The sequence below is a fragment of the Glycine max genome, chromosome 4 (assembly GCF_000004515.6).
Source record: "Glycine max cultivar Williams 82 chromosome 4, Glycine_max_v4.0, whole genome shotgun sequence".
In the NCBI taxonomy this organism is placed as follows: Eukaryota; Viridiplantae; Streptophyta; class Magnoliopsida; order Fabales; family Fabaceae; genus Glycine; species Glycine max.
In genome coordinates, this window is record NC_016091.4 from 32460578 (window position 1) to 32484540 (window position 23963).

Here is a 23963-nt window from a genome sequence, read left to right on the forward strand (position 1 = left end):
AACAGTGTAATCAATTAAATCGATACGAGACTTAACTCTTTAAGCTTCAGACAGCTTGTTGTAATTGATTATGACAACTCTATAATCGATTAAAATAGAGAATTTTTTCCTTTGAAGAAAATTTTCTAACTTAGAAAATTTTCTTCACTCACACTATGATGATGCACAATGGAAAACAAATATCATATGTACTAAAATGAGACAATCAAGTTAACAACCAATACAAATGCCACTCAAAGGAGTTAGGCATGTAAAAGCCAAAACTTCTTCTAAACCATCTTCAAAATTTTCTTTGAGTTTCAAGCTTTAGCCTTAGGTTGTTCCATGTTGTTGCTCCCCCTATCTCTAACACCCTATGCCACATTGAGACAACAAAGCTCCAAACAAAAAGTTACCATGGTCATACTCGTACTAAACTTTTAGCTTTTAACGTGTAACCTATTTCAAGTTATTCAATTCGAGCCTTTTATCACTATCTCACTCCTAAATGGCTTCCAAAGTTTTTGAAATTCAAAAATAGTAGAATAGATAACTATATATAGAGACAATTGTCATGTTGATAATTAAGGTCTAGTTTTCAGAAACTAACTTTCTATGAGAAATAAAAAACACTGACTTTTATAAAAATCACTCACACTAATACAAAGTAGAATAATTAAGTTTGTGATTAGCTGTTACTAAGTTCTTTGACTTCAACCCCTATCCACTACCCAGCCATGAGCCATAGACAACTTCAGTTGAGAATTAGGATTAATCTTTTGAAATACTGAAATTCATTTAAGAGACTAACTTTTCTCTAACCTTTCTTCGCAGACATTCTTACTAATACACAAGCCTAGGATCCAACCATTGTCCACACACCCATACGCTTAAGAAACATAATGACCCACCAACCATACCATATTAGTCAATACAATAATTATAGCATTGAGATGTCTGAATGGATAAGCAATGCCCCTAATAAAGAGATCCAACTAAGCATATTACAAAATTTGATACAAAATGTCACATAAAGAGGACAAAAGAAACAAATAAGGACTTCCTTTATAATCAGCAACAATTATTGAGCAGCTCTGCTACCATAACCCCTGCCTCCGCACTTCCTTTACTCAAGGATTGTTAACATAAAACAATCTACAAAGCAAAGAGCAAAAACCATTTTTACTTGTGATAATTGCCTTCACAAAAGAAATAACACGGTTCCACTATAGTACCAAATAAAATTCCAAAGCAAGAAGCTAAAGATGTCTATCATCCCAATATAGTAACAACCAATAGTAATTCTCAACAACTGCATGAGTTCTACTTTTCTAAGCTAGAGATGGTTGCTTCTATAAATCTTTGTGTGTGTGATGAGAAACCTATTTTCTAAATTAAATTCAGCAAGGGTAGGAACTAACTCCAAAATTTGAATGCATGAGTTCTACTTTTCTAAGAAAAAGAAAGGCTCTATATGCAAATGGAAACTGCAAGCTGAAAAATCAAAGTAACTAAACAACTATTCAATCACAGAAAGTTGTAAACAACTACTTTTCTATGCATGAGTTATACAGATTAACCATACTGAAAGTGCGGCATAACATATAGAAGAGTAGAAATAAAATGAAAAGAAAAACCTGATACATAGAGTTAATCTATATACTTGATTAATCTGATTCAATTACTAAAAGTGTGGCATAACAATTATATTGATCAGGAAATGTGTCTTAGAGCGTGAAAAAGAAGATTGAAAGAAATGAAGTTAGAATACATTAAAATGCACTCACATCAAAGGTGGAGCAGCAAACAATGACTTTAGGGCGAGTGAGGACGGTGAGAGTGAGAGTGAGAGACAAAGTTTTTGGAGGAAGCGTCGCCATGGAAGGGTTCAGAAGCACATGCAATGATTTGATTCACGTCGTCACGGAGAAAAGGGAATGCCACCGACGAGGATTTGATTCACGCTGTCATGGAGAAAGGGAAACACCAGCAATGAAGATTCAGAAGTTAAAGTCGCAAAAGGAGTTTGAGGGTTTTGCAAGAAATTGAATTCACGAAGGGAGCTCGAGGGTTTTGCAACAGAGGGTTCTCGATTTTGTTGAAGGGGAGAACTTGAAGAACAATTGTAAAAAGTAGGGATTTAAAAAGTTAATCTTTAAGAATGGTTAATTTACAACCGTTCTTAAAAAAGTTTTTAGAACGGTTTAAATTAAAATCATTCTAAAATGTTACTTTTTAGAACGTTTTCTTTACAACCGTTCTAAAAACATTGACTTTATTTACAAAATTGTCATCACATTTTTTTAAAACGGTTATTTTACAATTGTTCCTAAAAGTTTTTCTAAAAAGCATTTGTCCCACTAATGATTATTTTTTTTCTTAAAGATACTGACATGATTATGCATAGGATGGGCATTATTTCTATTGCTAATGACCAACATATAAACTCACGAGCTCAATTATTCGGAATTCCCCATAAATTGGCATTATTATTTGAGATGTAAGTTCAATATAATTTTGTTAATATGCACATGTGGCCTAATTCCTTTAGCAAAGCCTCAAGTATTCATATTGATTTGTTTTGCATTTCTTTCTTTTGCCCAACTCTTGTTATTCAACAAAAATAGTTGACATGTATAGTGCAATCTCTATCATGCACCAATCATCATGTTGGCTAATTAAGGTTGAATATATAAGATTCTCAATCATGGGCTCCAATTTCTTTTTTTTTTTAACAATTATAATTAGGACTTTTGACTTCTTGGTAGGACCTCGAGATATTTGAACAAATTTCGATTCTTTGGGCCGGCTTTGAGATTAGTCACACTTAAAGCTTCTCCTATCAAAGAATGCATTCTGTAGGGATCAAACCCAACTCCTTCTCCACAAACTTGTCAACTGAGCTATATTCATTCGGTTCCAGTTTCTTTTGGTGTCTTCAAATTTTAGGTTAAGCATCTTAAGAGTGGACAAAAATGGCGTGCATGTACCCTACTAGTTACTCTACCTGGACATATATATATATATATATATATATATATATATATATATATATATATATATATATATATATATATTACATACAAATAATTTAGAAATAGTACCTGTTTGTACATAAAATTAATCCATAATATAAATTATTTCATTTTCACAACTTCAATCATTTAAAACATAATAATACATAGAATCATGAGTGAAACAAACATATGAATAAACGACACAACCACACATATATACCACAACACAAACATGATCACAACTTAATGTTTCCTTAATTAGAACAAAGGCCAGTATTTCAAAAACAACCCTATAAAGAATATTAACACATCGAGTTCTCAGAATCACTTAAAGCAGCCTAAACAATTTTGCAGAGATTGCCTTAATTAACTTGGGTTCTTGCATTGTCTTCCTAGTCAGCGCTCCCACAACCTAAAATAAAATTAATGCGCATGTGTTTGGTTAGGATATGAGAGAGATGTCAACATCCAACAAGATAAAGCATTGGGTATAATTAAGTGGTAATTTGTAAACTTGGATTTAGATCTCTATCCATGTGTTTAGTTGTCTTAAGTTCCAAATTTTCTCTACTCAAATAATATTTGTTCTGGTAGGAAAATTAATGTGTTAGCTAGTCCTTAGTGTTATAAGTTAGTGCAAAGAGGTCAATAGTGGTAGATGCTCATCTTATTGATTCACCAAAAATAGAAATGTATCATCATATAGATCTATGAATAGGAGTTGTTATTAATACATGGAAGTACTAATATTCAAAACTCAAGTAATTTATCTTACAAACACAATAGCAAGACTACATGCTAATATACAGTGGCACCAAACTATATTTGTGCAAATGAGTTTGGAATTATTTTGACATTAAGTGTAGGAAACTAAGAGCAATACAAATATCATGAAAGGAAATGGATCTAAAAGAGCTATCAAATCTAACGCTTAACAATATAGTCTCTCCAACATAAGGTCTATAGAATTACATGAAACAAGAAGCAATAAGAATATATTAAATGAAAATGGATCTAAAAGAGGTATCAAATTTAAAGTGGCACCTTGATGTAACTGCAAGCTATTCATGAATAGTACCACTAGCCTTTGCCAAAACATTCAAAACACCCTCTTTAATCATATCATTATTATCCTGTACTACATTCACCAGCTCCACCTTAGTGCCACTAAAAAGATATGGACATAAATGAGCAATTATCTACATTTCGTTATAAGTTAACAAGAAAGTTAGAAAAAAAGAGTCAAATATTTAAATTTTCTTGTCCAAAATGACTGAAAACATGCCCTTGATTGATAACAAAATTATAGAAGCATATGAAATAATTGAAAGGGGCACTACAAAAAATAAGAGCATCCTAACTCACAGTTTTAAGATATTGATAAACCATTATTGACCTTCTCCTAACAACTTAAATATATGAGATGAAAATACTTCAGGCATTCTTCATGTGTATGCCATCCAACTAATTAATCGCAAAAACCTTAATTACTCTACAACAATCAAAATTAGATACCTATGAGCCTTTTTTTTCCATCATTGTTTTCAGTCCCCCATCCTCACACTATTTAAGGCTGACCACTTAGACAACATGTGACTATTGTGATGAGTGTGCTAGACAGAATTAAGTGATGTTATCATGTGTCTTTTCAAGGACTTATAACTACATAAGTTTGTTTATAGCAACCAATAATCATGTCTAAAAATTTCTTAGCAAGAAAGTTCCATTTTATATAAACTAAAACAAATATCAAACCAATCCAGATTCTAGAGTCATTGTAACATAATAGAACAATTTGCTTTTCTCCCATTAGTACATCATCATTATTGCCTATCGATTTCTATTCACAAAAACAAGATGATGAATCAAAGGAGAATACACCATAAGTTCGCTATCCGGCTCAAGATAAAGCAAGGATGCCAACTGCTCTCCAATAAAGGGCTGCAGCTCCTGACAATCTCTACTTATCTACAATTGCATACACAAGCCGATTACTTAGTACTTGTTAGTGTCATGAACAAACTCTCCAACAAACTTAAGTTGTTAAGTGAAAGCTCATAAAGTGAATTAGAGGTACAATTTGGTGAATAAAATTAATAAAGAACAAGAAAAATAAGCAATACATATATAGTACTAAAATATATGGGCACACAGGGCTCAATGATTTTAAAAATATGTCCCATTTTCACAATATAGAACATGCAACATCTACACATAAATAAAACTTCAAACGCCTGAAATTCCTTTAGGCCACACCTTTTTATTTTTACTCTAGACAAAGTGAAACTAGATAACCATATACATATTTTGCTAATTAAGGCCATCCAAAAGCATCAATTAAAGAAAAAAGGGTAACTGCATGTTCTATAATAAGTTGGGTCTTTGCTTTTCCTTGATTAGGCAAATCTTCAATTAAGACTTGACTCAACAATTAGATTAGAAGGTGCCTGCATTTTTTTCTTTCAATCAATCACAATTTCAAATCATGTTTGAGCTAGTGTCACTAGTTTAAATCATTTTAATGTTTTCCAATTGATTCCAAAATCTAACCTTAACTTAGCAAACCAGAACTATCAATTGCAATTTAGAATTCAAGAACAACTCTAAGCCACTTTCATATTCTTTTGGAATGCTTAGGATCAATAATCAAATAGGCTTCCACTCAACACAATGAATCTTAACCAAAGAAACAATGCATTCATATACTAGACTTAAGGCTATGAATTAAATTACAATTGTTTCCCACAAGTTGAATTAGAAAGTTATGTCAAAATTTCCTTAACCTAATATCCTTATTTTCAGTTCATAACAACCAAGCCTAAGTGATTTTAAATCGTTCTTACAATTAATTCCTTAAATCCCAATAGAGTTTTCAATTCAAGTCCATGGTGGAAATCACTTATAGGGTTTATAATTCTAGGAAACCATTTATACGAAAAAAGTCACAATTCATATTAACACTGACAAATAGAAAGAAATTTCAAAATCTCAAAAAATAATCAATTGTGATTGAAATCAATGAGTGAGTTAGGTACCTTAGCATAAGACTGAACCAACTTCCTTATTGACACATAGGGATTTGAACTTGTACCAATTTTTGACTATGCAACAACAACAAGAAAGGGTTAGGGATAAAGCACTTAGAAGACCTAGATTCAAAATAGAACACTTACAAGTTCATCAGGAAGGTACAAAAAAGAAAAAAAATGTTTAGGATTCAAACTAGAGAACCATTATGTCAACGATCGAACGTGAGCATGAGCTTGGTTCACAAATGAAAGATACAAAATACTTACTACAAGCATTGTTGGTCGCGGAGGGTTAAGGATTTTAGATTTTATCATATAGGGAAGAAGTTAAAGAGGTTGTTGACGATTTTGCAACCCTTATGGGTATTGAAGTGCTTAGAGGTAGTACAAGAAGGTGGTATCATAATCCTTGGGTTAGGGTCTCGATGAACCTACATCAATGCGGCTAGCAACAGTAAACCCATGACATTTTGTTTTTCAGGATTGTATGGTGTAGAAAGGGAACATAATTGGTGGGAATGAGAAAAGATGACTTTTCAAAGATCTTTGGTAGGAGCTTCTTCAATAGGATTAGCCTTGTGTCACCAAGCTCTTCCACAATGAGCATCGTGGGCTTCATATCGAGCCTGATAGAGATGATCAACATGAGGGGTGGGAGCCACGGTGACAAGGGCAAAGCATGACAAAGAAGGTGGAGGAGAAATGGAGCTTGGAGGGAATGGATGGGTTTGGGATGTGGTGGAGAAGAGTTTAGATTAAGTGAAGTTGTGAAAGGGTGAGAGAGTGATGGTTTTAGGTTTCTTAGTATAACCTTCACTATCCATTATAATGTATTCACCCATTGTAATCCTTTTTTAATTATAGTGGGCTAAGCCCACTAAGATTAAAAAGAAATGAGTTTATTGATTTTAATAAATGGATAAATTCAAAAATGAATTATAGTGGATTTAACCCACTGTAACCTTTATTCTTATTATAATGAGTTAAGTACATTATAATACTTACCAAATTACTATCGAAAAAGTCGTTAGTAATAACCATGGCAAATAGAAAAAAAATTAATAACTCGTAATTGATAAAAAGATGGCAAAGCTCACTATAATTTATCAAGGGCTAAACTCATTGTAATTTATTGACATTACTGATGGAAAAGTTGTTTGTAATTTACCAATAGAAAAGCCCACTATAATTTGTCTATATTGTAGATGTATGCCTGACCCACTGTAATGAGCCCAATGTAATAGCGAACATTCTTGTAGTGCTAGAACCTTGAGATTGCTTACATAATGATTGTCCTAGGCCCATGAGCCTAGTTTCCCGATTTGAATATTGCTAATTGTGTATGATAATATAACATCAAATCTAATATTATCTTATTTCATGAGATAATTTTGTACCTAATCTTAAATGACATTATCTTTTATTTTTCTGATGGTAAAGATGGACTTTCCAACTTTCCTTTATTACGTAGGCTGATTTACTTAGTGGGGCGGGATGAGACCTTACTTGATCACTTGTCTCTTGGCAAAGTTTGATTAGTACAATAAGTATTATTTTAATTTCAACTTTATACAATAATAATGTTGTTTATATGATAAGCATTAATAAATCAAGAAAAACTTTAACTATATAAATACATGGACAAAAGTTTTCTACGAAATGCAAATTATATAATGAGTTCGTTAAGACTTTTCACGTATAGTAACTAGATCACAATACTTATAAACCATATAGTAATGCAAACCAATTATCAACGATAAAAATTATGAAAAATAAATAGAAAAGATATATATCGTATTCATATATTCTATTGAAGACTTCTTTAATCTAATATTCTTGGTGTTTGACATGTTTTGTTTTCTTCATCACATGTTAACATTTTTAACCTTGATTTGCTCTTGACTCTAGAAACTACTACATATAATTGATCTTGAGAAGATACAGGTCTTGGTAGAAATAATCCAACATGAGACAAACTTTGTCATTGACTTTTATTTATCTTCATGACAAAACACACAAGAAAATGAAATTGGCATCTCTTGATGGAAGCTTGCTTGTGGAGCTTCTATGGAGGCTGGATCTTTGAGCTTCAATGAGGTCCTTTAATGGTGGTTTTCCACCATGGAGATGCAGCGGAAGACAAAGGAGAAGAGGGGAGAGGAGGCGCCATCCACTAGGGAATAAGCCATGGAAGAAGGAGCTTCACCACCAAGATGAGCCTTGGATAAGAAGCTTGGAGAGGATGCTTCAATGGAGGAAAAGAAAGAGGGAGAGAAAGAGAGAGGGGGGAGCACGAAATTGAAGGAAGAAAAAGGGAGAGAAGTTGAACTTTGAGTTATGTCTCACAAGACTCTTATTCATCAAAGTTACAACAAGTGTTACACATGCTTCTATTTATAGACTAGGTAGCTTCCTTGAGAAGCTTTCTTGAGAAAACTTCCTTGAGAAGCTTCTTTGAGAAAACTTCCTTGAGAAGCTAGAGCTTAGCTACACACACCCCTCTCATAACTAGGCTCACCTCCTTGAGAAGCTTCCTTAAGAAGATTCCTAAAGAAGCTAGAGCTTAGCTACACACACATCTCTAATAGCTAAGCTCACCTCCTTGAGATGAGAAGCTAGAGCTTAGCTACACACCCCCTATAATAGCTAAGCTCATCCCCATGACAAAAAAAACATGAAAATACAAAAAAAAAGTCCTTACTACAAAGACTACTCAAAATGCCCCGAAATACAAGGCTAAAACCCTATACTACTAGAATGGCCAAAATACAAGGCCCAAACGAAGGAAAAACCTATTCTAATATTTACAAAGATAAGCGAGCTCATACTTAGCCCATGGGCTCAAAATATACCCTAAGGCTCATGAGAACCCTAGGGCCTTCCCTTGGATCTCTAGCCCAATCTACTTGGAGTCTTCTACCCAATGCCCTTACGGGATAGGATTGCATCATCTCTGAAATTTGAAAAGAACCATGAAACTAAAAGACACCAAATTCATCCTTGATATATACACTTTACAATCAATATTGCTACCAGTGATAGCCCCAATAATGTTTACCCTTAACTCATTGATGATCAACCTCGTTCCATTGCATAAACCAATAGACGTATCTAAATTTCTCATAAGCATCGCAAGAACCCCTTTCTTCAATGTCAATTGATGACCAAGTATGTTAGAATACTTTAAATCTTTTATAAATTCAGAATGATCGAATGCCAAATCGTCATCCAATTTAAATATAGAATTTGAACTTGAATAAACTTTTTCATCTCCACTCTCTAGGTAGCAAAGACATGACATACTCGTTAGCAAAGTTTACAATCTCCAAAGTAGGGTTCAATATAACTCTTTAAAATAATCAACATCTACATATTTAGCCAACAAATTGGGATAGGTTGTAGACACAATATCCTCAATAGGATTTTCGAACTCCTTTACTAATAAATTAGTTTGTATTTCAACACCATCTTCACCATTATTAGAGGTTCTCAATTTTCCATCGCCTAATGCAAGGATCCAATTAGCAAAATCTATTTTCTCTTTTTCATGAAAACTAGAAAACTATTACATCCATCTTGTAATTTCATATTTCGTGTTAATTTTAGCACCTTGTAATACTTCCATAGCCTTGAAGAATTAAGTATTGCCAATACAATTTTAGGTCTATTTGAATTTGGAACAACCAACAAAATTTGCCTAAATTACTACCAAGAACAATAAATTTTCCACCAAATGCTTTTTCATTACTATTTTCAATTTTAAAATGCATAATATCCCTTAATGTTCTATTAGGAGCTTCAAATGCTCATTTATTAACCATTGATGCTTCATCCCAAATAATTAACGCACATGTTGCTACAACTCCGTTTTTAAGCTTCTTTGTTTAATACCACAACATGAGTTCCCATCCAATAACAAAGGAATAAATAATGTAGAATGAACAATATTACCACATAGAAGAAGAAGAGATGGTATACCACTTGATGCAACATCAATGTCCTCCACAAAAATGTCTTTCTGGTGCCTCCATATCTATACACACAAAAAAGTCCACCTTTACCCATAGAACATTTGTGATACACCTAATCATACATGTTCTTCTGATATTGATTAAGTAATGCTTGATGTTCATCATGTAAAACTTGCATCACATTAGCATCAAAGTCGAACTCATTAAATAAATAAAAAATCATACTAATTGATGTCATCAAAATGGAACTTGGACAAAGAATCAAACCTCTTTAGTGGTTTTCCATTAAGTATTAATAACTTTTCAATCTCAAACAAACAAAGTCTCTTTGGTGCGTGATCTACAATTAGCAATTCTACAAATAAGAACCATTAAAAACTATAAGAGTAAATTTTTAATACATCATTATCATTAAGTTTAAACATATTAAATTTATTAATGTACTAACAAAATAAATAAATTATTACATTTAAGTACCTGGATAATTAAGTTCTATTTTTTCTCATATAAAATATCATTTGTTAGCATCTCTCGTGTTTCTTCCCATATTTCAACAGGTCTAGACATGCAATTGATCAAAAGTAAACTTACGTAATCTTCTAAGATATTGTCCAGAAGAAAATTTGGAGGCCTCAATTATTCCATCAATAAATTCTCTATCTTCAGTTTGTAAGCCCAGTGCATTAAAGGTATCTTAGAAACATTGGAAAATGTAATAACACTAACATTTTTCAAGTCATTAAGAGTCCATTTATTTAAACTTATTTGTTAAAAAACAATTGCTATTGCTTAAAAAAATAATTTAATGTTTTTAAGAAGCACATGTTAGAACCAAAGACATTGGATGATGTCTAACCCTTAAAATTATCATTAATTTGATGATAATAACAAATGTATTAAAATCTTGACGGACTAATTGATTTCATTGAGTATTATAGGAACTACATCATCCAAACATAGTTCTGTATTGAAATCCTATCCTTAATCTCTCTTATTGCTTTATCTATAAGCATCCAAAACAACCTTGAACTTGTTTTATAAAAGTATCAACCAACGTCCAAAGCGTTGTAAATGAACAAGTTTCCAAATGGTTGTGAAAACTAGCATATCATATGTTGTGTTCTTTTAAACGTCCAATATGGATATAAATAACTTAAACACGTGTTTGTATCAAAGTTAGTTATCATCCAATCATTGCACAATACATGTGTACACTTCGCGAGGTTGAATTTGTGTTAAAACATTTCATTCTTTTATTTCCTCTCTTTTCAAATTGTGTTTTTAACATTTGAATTTCAAGCGTACACAAGGTGAGACAAAAAAAAGCATATTCTTTGTCAAGCCAAAATGTACAAGTAATGGAAAGAAAGATATTCATTTTTTTTATAAAGGATTGTACTGTTGTCTCATTTCTATTTCCATCCCAAGCTATCAAATAACACCTTTTACAATTATATGATAACGGAAAATTTTTGGAGTAGGCTCTAATCCCACAATAAATATTTTCTAAAGCCTATAAAAGGAGCATGACATTGCCACCAACAACTCTTGCATTCAAGATATCAAAGTGTTGTTGAAATTCTGCTTTAATATTCCTAAGTTTCTTGATGATCAAATACAAAAAACTTAGACAATTATTCTTTGCTTAACAAAGCTTTTTGTAACCAATGGTTAATTATATACTCTCTTTGAGAGTTTATTTTGTGCATTCATTCAAACTGTTGTTTAGAAACCCAGAAGTGACTTAGTGATAAAAGAATATTTGATTTTTATTAATCTTAGTGTTGATAGTAAATTTAGTATTTATTTTTGTCAACAAACATAATCCCATAAAATTTGAGGAATGGAACAATTCTTTCTTTGGAGGCTCTTTATCCTTCCGGTAGACTCTTTACCATGGATCAATTTGTTAAAATTTTATGTTTGATCTAAAAAATGTAATTGCAACCATAATCAAATACACTAATGAGACATATTAAGTAAAACAAGGGAACATTGAAAGAAGAATGGGACATCGAAGGAGGAAGGTGCTATCGAAATGAGAAGGAGATATCGAAAGAAAAAAATAACTTTATCTTCAATCTTTACTGTTGATATCTGATCTTCATCTTTTGATAACTAAAATATTCAAAGACCGATTTTTAATACTGAAATTGACTCAGAAACTAGTTTTCAATACAATCATAAAATGGTGGTGTTAACACTTAGGGAGAGATTAAGGGTGTGTTAGAAGTGGTTTAGAGAATACTTAATGTTTACTAAAAATAGGGTTTCACTTATTTTTTAAATTAAAAAAGAGAGAGAAATGGAGAAGATAGGAGAATGTGTGAGGAGAGGGAGAATGGTAGAGGAGACAAACAGAGAGAAAGAGAAGAGAAAAAAGGACAAAAATGCAAAAAATAACTTGATGAAGGGAGATAAATCTCCTTTGATCCTTGATTAGTGTGTTCAGACCTAGAATATGATAATTTGGTAATTTGAGCTTAAGTGAAAGTCAAGTAGTCTCATCCAACACTTTTTTTTAATGAAATGACAAAAAGAACCAAATTTTAAGACAAGTATCACAAAACTAACAGATTATTTTTGTAATTTTTCTAGCCTATTCTTTGCTTATATAAAAAGAAAGATGGTAGATAATCTTTATATATATAAAAGGAGGTAGGTGTCAATATTTTTGGAAATATATTTTTGAATGTGAGTTGATGAGTAATTGAATGAAAAAAATCCAAATTAATATTTTTAACTTAATAACATTTGCATTAATTAACATTAATTGAATGAAAAAATTAAATTAATATGTAATGTCTGAATATGAAGCAAGATACATTTTATTTTAAAATGTTAATAAATAATAATTAATGTTAATGTTTTTAAATATATACTTAAAATTCTCATACATGTAACCAATCATGTTTGAGTTTGTTTTCTCGATTATATATATATATATATATATATATATATATTAAAGTGATTAAATAGAATAGAGATCTTAGTATGTTGAAAGTTGCTACCTTCTTGAATTTTGATTCTTTTGCTGAGCTTCAATTTAATGTGTCTCTCGTCCAAACTCTTCACTTAACATTGTCTCCTTTTTGCAAGGGGTAAGTTTCCTTCTCAATTTTCATTTACCTTACTAAATTAATAAATCCATATATTTGCGTGTGTGTTAGGGTGGTGTTTAGAAAAATGGTTCGTATTTTGGTGGAGGCATATAATTTATAATTTATACAAAAAAAGTAATGTCAGATAGAAACCATCACACTACTAAAAAAAGGCTTTCTACATCGCTCAATTAACATCGGTTATTGCAAAAACCGATGTTAACGAAAGCGCGGTGACATTTTTGTAAATAAATGGAGTTACTTAACATCGGTTTTATAAAAACCAATGTTAACTACTTAATGTTAATATCGGTTATTTAAATAACCGATGTTAACATGATGTTAAGATGAATATGTTAACATCGGTTTTGACAAAACCGATGTTAAGGAGTTGAACTGAACATCGATTTTTTAAGAACCGATGTTACCTTGTTGATGTTAACATCGGTTTTTAGAAAACCGATGTTAACATATTCATCTTAACATTGGTTATCCTTAAAAAACCGATGTTGTTATGTTAATAAGTTAAAACGTGTTGAAATTTCACAACTCGCACGCTCGAAAACCCTGCATTCTCTCTTCTCTTTCTCCTCCCACCTGAAATCTGCTTGAAACCGCTTGCTCGACACCCACATTGCCCCACATTGATTTCAATACTGCTGGAAACCGCTCGCTGGAACCCACAGAACCCCCTATCGAAGAAAAGTCAAAGAAAACCGTACACTGCTCTTAGAACTGTGGCTCAAGGAAAACCCTACACTCCTCTGCTAGGTACTAGGGTGCTGAAACATTTGTCGATGCTCAAAGCTCAAAGCTTTCTACACTGCCAGTTAACAAGGTATGAGCTCTACCTTAGTTTGTTGCTCTTCTTAGTAAGTTCTTAATCAGTCCGGTGGGATTGTCCGAAGGTTCTTATCAAATTATTCGGTCCTTTTGTCCACTTGGCTAACCATATAAAAGTATCAATAAGAATTCTAATGTGGGGTTTCATTTTGTTGTGGCAGTTGATTGTGCTTTACATGGTTTTCAAGCTTGACGAGAGTTACACGCCGAGCAAAGTTTCCATCCGTGCCGGTGATGGTTTTCACAACTTGAAGGTAAATTTTTATTTTATTGGTTTGGGTTTGATTGGGATGATTATGGTTGATTATTTGGTGTTGACTTTGGGAACATTTTTAGGAGATTAAGACTGTGGAACTCGTGAAGCCAACTGGGTGGGTTTATCTATCCTTTTCTGGAGTTGATCCTAGGTAAGTACAATGTTCTTTCTGTTTTGTAATCTGAGAATTTGTTTATTGATTGTTCTGCCATTGTGTGATTTTGCTCTCTGTTGCTTAATTATGCTCTGTTTGTAGCTAATTGTGGATTGTGTTTGTTTTTAATGGGAGAAACTACAATAACAATAGTTTATTGTAGGGAATGTGAAGAAACAAATCCTGCTACTTTATCAATTTCCATTTCATGATGTTAGTATAGTTTGAAACTTTCTATACGGTTTCAAAATGTTTTATGTTGAGGACTTAATACAATCCTCCTCTTTTAGTTAGGCTTGAGATCACAGAGTTAAGGTGTAGTGTGTGATCCATGTAATTGATCTCACCTAGTAGGAAAAAGGTACTGTTGTTATTATTGGAATGATGAAATCAGACCTTCTCCCTGCTTTTGATCATATTGTGTTTGGGGCATTATCAGTGGCTACTGCCTAATGATCTTCTAAATTCGTGGCTGAATTCTTCATGTACGTTGAGGTGACTTCAAGAATGAGGTTCTTTTCCTAACAATAGGCTCTTTCTCTGCCCTCTCTAGTGCTGACTTGACCTTGTCAAGGGTGCACACACTTTGGTAGTTGTTGCTTGAAGGGAGTGTGGATGAGACCAATTTGAGGTCCAAGCTTGTTTCATCAAAGAGGTGCCTTGTGGAATGAGGATCTATACGAATATTAGAATAAAATTGGGCAAGTGATGCAATGGCTTTGTTCACAGATAAAACATAGAAACAGTTTACTAGGTACTTTTAGTACATGTTTGGGTTCAAGTTAAAACATCCAAACCATGTTCAAATAGTAGCTAACATAATTTCAGGTAAATAATCACATGTTTAGTACTATGAATTGATTTACACAGCACATGAATATTAGTTTGCATAGGTGTATTAAATTTTTTACAGAGCACATCATATTAACTTCATTTGTTTGATAACCATGCTTTTGTGTGAAGACTCGATGCCATTGATGCTAGAAGCTAAAGACACTAATTGTTTGTCATGCTACTGCCAGTTTAGGTATTGTAGCTTTTGCTGTCTAATTAGTTCATGTTCTTCATTCAATAACCTTTTTGGCCTCACACAAAGACACACACACACACACAAATGAATGCATTGGGTAAAAAGTTAGGGTAGCACCTGTAAGTCATCAAAAAAGATGGTAGATTCTTGCCTTAGAGGGTTGAGCATGTGTGAGGATGATCTTATAAGCCTTAGTAAGGAGAGTAGATCAGATGGAGGATAGCCTAGTCACTAGAGGCAGAGGGAGAGTAAGAAAAACCATAAGCAAAAGAATTAAAACAGATTTAGAGATACAATGGAACATTATGGCATTGTCTGATTCATGTAGTGAACTCCACCTAGTGGGAAAAGGCTTGGTTGTTGTTGTTTTATCACTCAATGAATAGAGTTGGTTTTACTAATTAGGGTCCTTCAGTTATCCCAAAATAAGATATATGGCAATACGAGTACATTCAGCCACTCCAAATACATAAGTTAAACATACACAACTGATGAAGGAATCAAATTCCTTCTATTTCACATTTATTTAAAGGCAGGGACAGTACTTCAGCAACCATAGAGCCCTTAGATAGAGATACTGTTTGGAATTCCTCTGAAAGTCAATCCCTCCTCACTAGAAAGATAGAGCAAAGTGTAAGGCATTTTAGCCGGCCCATAGCAGTTTCTCAATGTCTCATCATTGTTCTTCTCTATAAGTTTGTTTTCAATCTCTTCAAGATTCTTTCCAAACCTCTTAAAGGCCTCTAATGGTTCGGCATCAGAAGTCCAGTAGTCACCACCATCTCTTTGCCCAAGGTAGAACTCATCAGATGCGTGCCTTGATAAAATTTCTATAACTGTAAGGTCAATGCGGGTCTCTTTCTTGGCAGTAATAGGCTTCAAAACAGATGCGTGCCTTCAGTTTTTATTTTCTTCTTCTGCGGGTTGTAACAAAAGCATGATTGTTGTTTCCTATATGTCAATAAATTTTTACCAGCACCCCCATAACATTTTGGAAATGGGGTGCAGGTAGAAATATACAGAGGTGCAGGAAGTTTTGGCACAAAAGCATTGGTTATAATATTCAAAGCCTGGACCACTTTGATGGGCTGAAATTCGTCCTTGTTTTAGATTTTTGATTGAATCCCAAAAATAACTAATTCGTTAGGAATTGAACATTTAGATGTGCTGACCATTTCTCTTTTGATTAATCAACATTACATTTTAATTCACAGATCGTGACTGAGAAATCAATGCGAGTCGAGTTCGTGGTAGGACCACCACTAGATAGCAAAACAAAAATAAGTTAGTATTCATCATCAAGGTATAATGGGTGCATCATTCTATTTGCACCCTCCCACTCCTTTCCCTCTACTAGACATGCTCTTATTTTCTTACTCATTGTCCACTCTAGCATAATCAATTAGAGAGAAAGAGAGAGAGAAGTCTATGTATCCATCATGAAGGTAGTAGCAGTAATTGGCATCAAGCTAAGTTAATTGGAAGCTACTATCTTTCTTGTGTTTCGCTGCAAAATCAATAATTTCTTGTGTCTCCTTTAAGCCTCCAATCAGACTGCCAGCTACTATCTTTCTCCCTGCTAATTATGTAAAATAGTACCTAAGTTAATTGGCATCAATCTACTTAAGTTTTGCACTAAACTATTCTTATATATGAATCATCACATATGCTTTCATGTGATCTGCATCCTATAAAGGGAAATATTTTTCACATGCTTACCAGCAAGTAAAGGAAAGACTGGCAGTTCCAAAGGCTTCTCTGGTGCACCCACCATTACAATCTTTCCATGAGACTTGAGCAAACCAATGAGAGGTAAGAGAGGATGAACCGCAGAAACTGTGTCAATAATACCATCGAAAGCACCCATTGCAGCCTACGAAATTATTAACATTAGTTAATTGAGAGAAATGTGTGTATTTTGATATTTTCACAATATTCCAAATGCATGGCATTGGCATATATATAGTTACCTGCATCTAATGTTGGTCACGGCTTAGTAGAAAGGAATCAGCCCCAAGATGTTGTATAGCAACCTAATAGATGGTTTTTGCAATTAGGAAACAAAAAACCTGTGGGGCAAGTTGTTGTATTTGTTGTTTAGAATTCTGGATTGATCAGACTGATACACAGCCTGATTCCTATATTCAGTAGTGATGGAAACTTGCTTGTGGGGCTTCTATGGAGGCTGGATCTTTGAGCTTCAATGGGGTCCTTTAATGGTGATTTTCCACCATGGAGATGCAGCGGAAGACAAAGGAAAAGAGGTGAGAGGAGGCGCCATCCATTAAGGAATAAGCCATGGAAGAAAGAGCTTCACCACCAAAATGAGCCTTGGATAAGAAGCTTGGAGAGGATGCTTCAATGGAGGAAAAGAAAGAGGGAGAGAAAGAGAGAGGGGGGAGCACGAAATTGAAGGAAGAAAAAGGGAAAGAAGTTGAACTTTGAGTTGTGTCTCACAAGACTCTCATTCATCAAAGTTACAACAAGTGTTACACATGCTTCTATTTACAGACTAGGTAGCTTCCTTGAGAAACTTTCTTGAGAAAACTTCCTTGAGAAGCTTCTTTGAGAAAACTTCCTTGAGAAGCTAGAGCTTAGCTACACACACCCCTCTAATAACTAAGCTCACCTCCTTGAGAAGCTTCCTTGAGAAGATTCCTAAAGAAGCTAGAGCTTAGCTACACCCACCCCCTATAATAGCTAAGCTCACCCCCATGCCAAAATACATGAAAATATAAAAAAAAGTCCCTATTACAAAGACTACTCAAAATGCCATGAAATACAAGGCTAAAACCCTATACTACTAGAATGGCCAAAATACAAGGCCCAAAAGAAGGAAAAACCAATTCTAACATTTACAAAGAAGAATGGATCCAACCTTGACCCATGGGCTAAAAAATCTACCCTAAGGTTCATGAGAACCCTATGGCCTTCTTTAGTAGCTCTAGCCCAAGCCTCTTGGAGTCTTCTATCCAATACCCTTGGGGGGTAGGATTGCATCATCCCCTCCACCTTGGAAAGGATTTGACCTCAAATCCCGAGGTTCTTCATACTCTGGGCTCCTTCCCTCGACACCTGTAAAAAGAATAAAAACATATGTATTAGTGGTGTTGGGTATGTTAGAGTAGGGTAAGGTCTGAAAACTCCTTTCATGGACATCTTCCCATGAGGGAACATGGTTCCTCACCAACTCAATGAGTGGTGCTACAAGTATAGAAAAATATGGGACAAACCTTTTGAAAAAGTTTGTTAAGTCATGGCAACCCCAGATTTCCCTTATACTTGGTGGAGTGGGCCAATCAGGAATGACCTTTATTCTCTTAGGGTCCGTGGGAACCCCTTGATCACTATTTAAAAAATTAAGGAATTTAATGCAATAAAGCGTACCTTTTTCTGTATTTTTATGTTGATTATTCCTATAAAAAAATACGACAAACCTAAGGTGTCCCATATGAGCACCTAAGTTTGTATTAAAACCAAAAATAAGAACAAACCTACCTAATGAGTCCCTATGTACATGAATCATGAAGACATTGGGTGCATGACTGATTTTACAAAAGAGGGTTGCAACACTCAACAAATTCATCATATCACTTATTGTAGAGATTTGGTGCCTAATAATACCTATTTTGGGCACCAACAAAGCACAAGGATTTAAGCTCTTACGAACCAAACCCTCATCCAACAACTCCTTTACTTGAGGAATAACCTCAAGCCCAAGAGGTGTGGCAGTGCTAACAAGTGTCTTTTTACAATGGAGAAGATGTGGAGGTTGTCTAAGAGGGGAAATTTCTTTAATATTTGTCTTTATTTCAAAATGACTTTCCTTCTTAACTAACCTCTTGGAGGAGACACTTACCTCCTTACACTCCTCCTTAACCATTAAAGGTTGTCCTTCTTCTTGGGGGTAGATTTCTTCACTAGATTCTTCCCCTTTTGCTTCTTCACTTTCACTAGAGGAAGGTGACGTAGTAGCCTCATCTTGGCTACTATAAATGTCTTGGCTCCTCATAATCATGGTTTTTGTGGTGGGGCATTGAGAAGTAATGTGTCCTCTTCCAAGACATTTAAAGCACTTTATAGAGCTAGTCTTCTCTTGCATACTAGCCTTAGGGGCTTGGTTTTCTATTGTCTTCCCCTTATCACCTTTGGGCTTAGAAGGTGTCACCCCTAAGATGCCTTGACCTTGGTCTTTCTTTGGATAAGAGTGAGAGCCATAAAATTTTGATGTAGACTTCTTTTTAAGTTGTTGCTCTACCCTTATTTCCCAAACTAAGTTAGCCTCTACATTGTCCTTCCCATGGAAGTATGGGAGGTTAATGTTAGCCTCTTGAGGCTTTCTTTCCTTTTCTCTTCTATAGGAGTGAGGTCTAAGATGTGACCTATGCCTTCCTTCATAATAGTCACGAAGTTCTTCACTTAGGCTCTTGCAAGAGTTATGACTACTATAGGAGGCATGTTTTTCTCTTTTCATTTCTTTCATTATTTTTCTTCTTTCTTCCTCTCTTATTTTCTTTCTTTCATCTTGACTTATTTCTTCCACTCTTTTTTTTCCTTTTTCTTTTCTCTCTTGTTTTTCTTTCCATAACTTGAGGGAACTCAACTCATCTATGATTCTAGATAAAGGGTCTTTATGACTAGTACCCTCGCCATTAACACTAGATGAATGATGACTCATGTTGGTTCCTAAGTTGTGGTTCTTTCTTGTTGGAGGTTTGAAAACAAAAGGTAAAAGAAACTATGGTTGAAACTAGCCAAAATAAACACTAAAAGAGGTGTGAAAGATAAGGGAAAAAACTAATTGGTAAAATGCAAGCTATCTAGGTGGTTTGACAATGAAAGGTAAAGGACATAAGCTATGAAAGTAAGCAAGAAAAGTAAACTAGGTGAATCCTAAGAGTGTTTGGATGACCACATTCAAGGTTCCCAACAAAACACTCACTATCCTAAGGAAAAATTGCCTAAAATTATTACACACTAATGGAAGTTTGGTAACCTATTGGAGGCTCCCAACACACTTCCAATGAAAGGCCTTTTTGTTACAAAACTTGAAAGCAATGAAGGTAAGTAAATTGCAAATTACAAAATTTCAAAACGGTCCTCAATTTTGGTGGTTGTTCTCTGTTTGGTGATTCACTCAATTTGGAGTGCTTCTTAGTCCAATAGCTCTTAAGGTGGTTGGCCCCTTTCTTCTTAACTCAAATTATTCAAGGGATGGCACCAATCCTCCTTCCAATTCCCTATATGGCAACCCACAAACAAGGAAACAAAGAGACAAGCAATAACCAAAGACCAAATAAAATGAAATGAAAGCTAAACCAATGGAATTTTAACAAGACAATTTTTCAAGGATTACTCAACAATTAAAGCAATGAAAAGGACATAGAAGCAAGCTAGGACTCAAAGAGAAACTTAGAATGGCTCTAGAGTAGAGTAAAAAAAACTGAAAAAAAAAGACTCATAAAACCTCTAGCTTTGGCACTTGTCTTCACACTAATTTTCAATTGAAATTTTGGAACTAAGATTGGTATAACATAGGCACCAATTATAGAATAAATTTTGAGCCAAAACAACAAGCACACTTCCCTTTCATTTTTTTTCCTGGATACTGATTTTCCTGCCAACTTGTGTGATATTTCGTATTTTTTCCTTTTATCCAAATCACTTGTTTCTTTTTTCCTAACTTTCTGCCAGATGTCTAGAAAATTCAGTAAATATTTCAGCTCAAAATTCGAAGTAACCAATTCTCAGTAATTTTTACAAGTTTGTATGTTCAAGCTGCCAGCACCAGCGATTTTGTTTTTTAAGCATGGTATATTGATTGCCTTGGGCTTACTTTCAACCTTCCTATGTATGTTGAACTCACTAGGATTGTTTACCACAGTTTTAGGAGTTCAATATTCACTTAGGATCAAAATTTCAGCCAGCAATTCAATCAGCAAAACTCAAATTCACAATAGACACAATCATAAGGAAACCTAAAAGTTCAAGAAAAGGTTCACAATCAAAGACTCTCTAAGAATTTTGCATGAACATGTTAAGGACTAATTAACATGAAAGATTTGACTCAAATAAAATAATAGGCTAAAAGAATTTCATACTCTCATGAACAAATGAGTTAGACAAAGAAACAAGAAAATAAAATTCAGCACAACATAAAAAATCTTATGTGACAAGTTTCATGACTAGACATGACTTCTATGACAAAACTACAATCGGTGAACAAGTCATTCTAGATTTTTGAGGTTTTCTTCTACTTTAATATTTTTGTAATAATTTTATGGTTTGGGTTTCAGCCACAAAAAATAACAAGACAAAACTCAAAGGAACCTAAACTCAACACAATTCATGGTTCAAGAACAAGAATAAGAAATTTGAACCATAGAAAATCAAATCTTGCTTCTATAGCAAGTTTAATCGGTGGAAACTCTAAAGAATCATGTTAAAAACATTTAGCACAAGACATGTGAGGATATACATGGAGAAAAAAATGAAGAAACAACAATGGAAGAGAAGGTAAAGCAAAAAAAAATAATGGAGGTTTAAGGAGCACCTACTTGAAGCTCTTGTGCTCTGATTACCACTTGATGGAAACTTGCTTGTGGGGCTTCTATGGAGGCTGGATCTTTGAGCTTCAATGGGGTCCTTTAATGGTGATTTTCCACCATGGAGATGCAGCGGAAGACAAAGGAAAAGAGGTGAGAGGAGGCGCCATCCATTAAGGAATAAGCCATGGAAGAAAGAGCTTCACCACCAAAATGAGCCTTGGATAAGAAGCTTGGAGAGGATGCTTCAATGGAGAAAAAGAAAGAGGGAGAGAAAGAGAGAGGGGGGAGCACGAAATTGAAGGAAGAAAAAGGGAGAGAAGTTGAACTTTGAGTTGTGTCTCACAAGACTCTCATTCATCAAAGTTACAACAAGTGTTACACATGCTTCTATTTACAGACTAGGTAGCTTCCTTGAGAAACTTTCTTGAGAAAACTTCCTTGAGAAGCTTCTTTGAGAAAACTTCCTTGAGAAGCTAGAGCTTAGCTACACACACCCCTCTAATAACTAAGCTCACCTCCTTGAGAAGCTTCCTTGAGAAGATTCCTAAAGAAGCTAGAGCTTAGCTACACACACCCCCTATAATAGCTAAGCTCACCCCCATGCCAAAATACATGAAAATATATAAAAAAGTCCCTATTACAAAGACTACTCAAAATGCCCTGAAATACAAGGCTAAAACCCTATACTACTAGAATGGCCAAAATACAAGGCCCAAAAGAAGGAAAAACCAATTCTAACATTTACAAAGAAGAATGGATCCAACCTTGACCCATGGGCTCAAAAATCTACCCTAAGGTTCATGAGAACCCTAGGGCCTTCTTTAGTAGCTCTAGCCCAAGCCTCTTGGAGTCTTCTATCCAATACCCTTGGGGGGTAGGATTGCATCAAGTAGCCTATCTATAACTTTAATGTATCTTTAGTACCTCTGGTACTTTTATCTAATAAAATCTACCTTTGCTGTCCAAAAAAAAAAGCTCCAAGATGTTGTATTGCTTCATCCTTTTTACTAGGTGATGTACTTATTACTGTGACCTTAGCAATACATAATTAAAGCTTGATTTGAACCTGACTTATTATTGAGTTATGTCTACTACAATTGTATAAATGACTTTACGCTCGTCCAAAAGTACTTACAAATGTATGTCCTTGTCTGTTTTTAGGTGCTACTGTTAATGAGAAACCTGTGCATGAAAATAACTAGCCCAGATTTTTAGCATCATGTAAGTATTGATGGTCTGACCTTTAGATTGCTATAAATATGTAGCATGTCATGCTGAGTAATTGCCTGCCTTGTATAAGCACCATTAGAGTTCATTTTGGTAAAGTGTTATCTTGGTTTTTGGTCTGTAAATATGTAGTATGTCATGCTGAGTAATTGCCTGACCTTTTTATTTTTTAATTTGCTAAACACTAAATTATGCTGCCATACTATTTTCAGATTCCATTAGGAGCGATTTTAGCCATTGTTGATCCTGCGGTCATTGCTGTTTCGAAATTAAAAGTGGTCTTGCGGTCATTGCTAGAAAGTCAATTGTGCTGAAGCCTCGAACTCAGGTATTTATATCTTTGATTCGAAAACTACTTTGAAATTGTTTTGTATGCATTACTAGTATAGTTGTAGAACTGTTTGATTTATACGCACCACTTGTTGCTGAGTACAGGATAACTTGCAATGCCATGAAAGTAGTTTTTATTGAATAATTTGGAAAGTAAATAACAAATAATCAATTTGCAAGCCCAATACCATTCTTTGGTAGATAAATTGCTGTATTTGTTTGACTAACTTATCTAACATCTAATGAGTATCTGTCAATACTCCTCCCCTAAAGTTTCATTTCGTCGTAATGATGAATAGCTTGGGGCTACTGACACAAAGTTCCAATAGTGTTTCAAGTAATTGAAGCATGGTCACCAAGCCATGCAGCCTAACTTAAGTTTCAATCCTCCTACTCTGTGTGAAAATGTGATGTAAGTGTCTCCATTTTCTCTGGTATAGAGGTTTGCAGCAATGGACTATACCCTTCACCAAGCTTC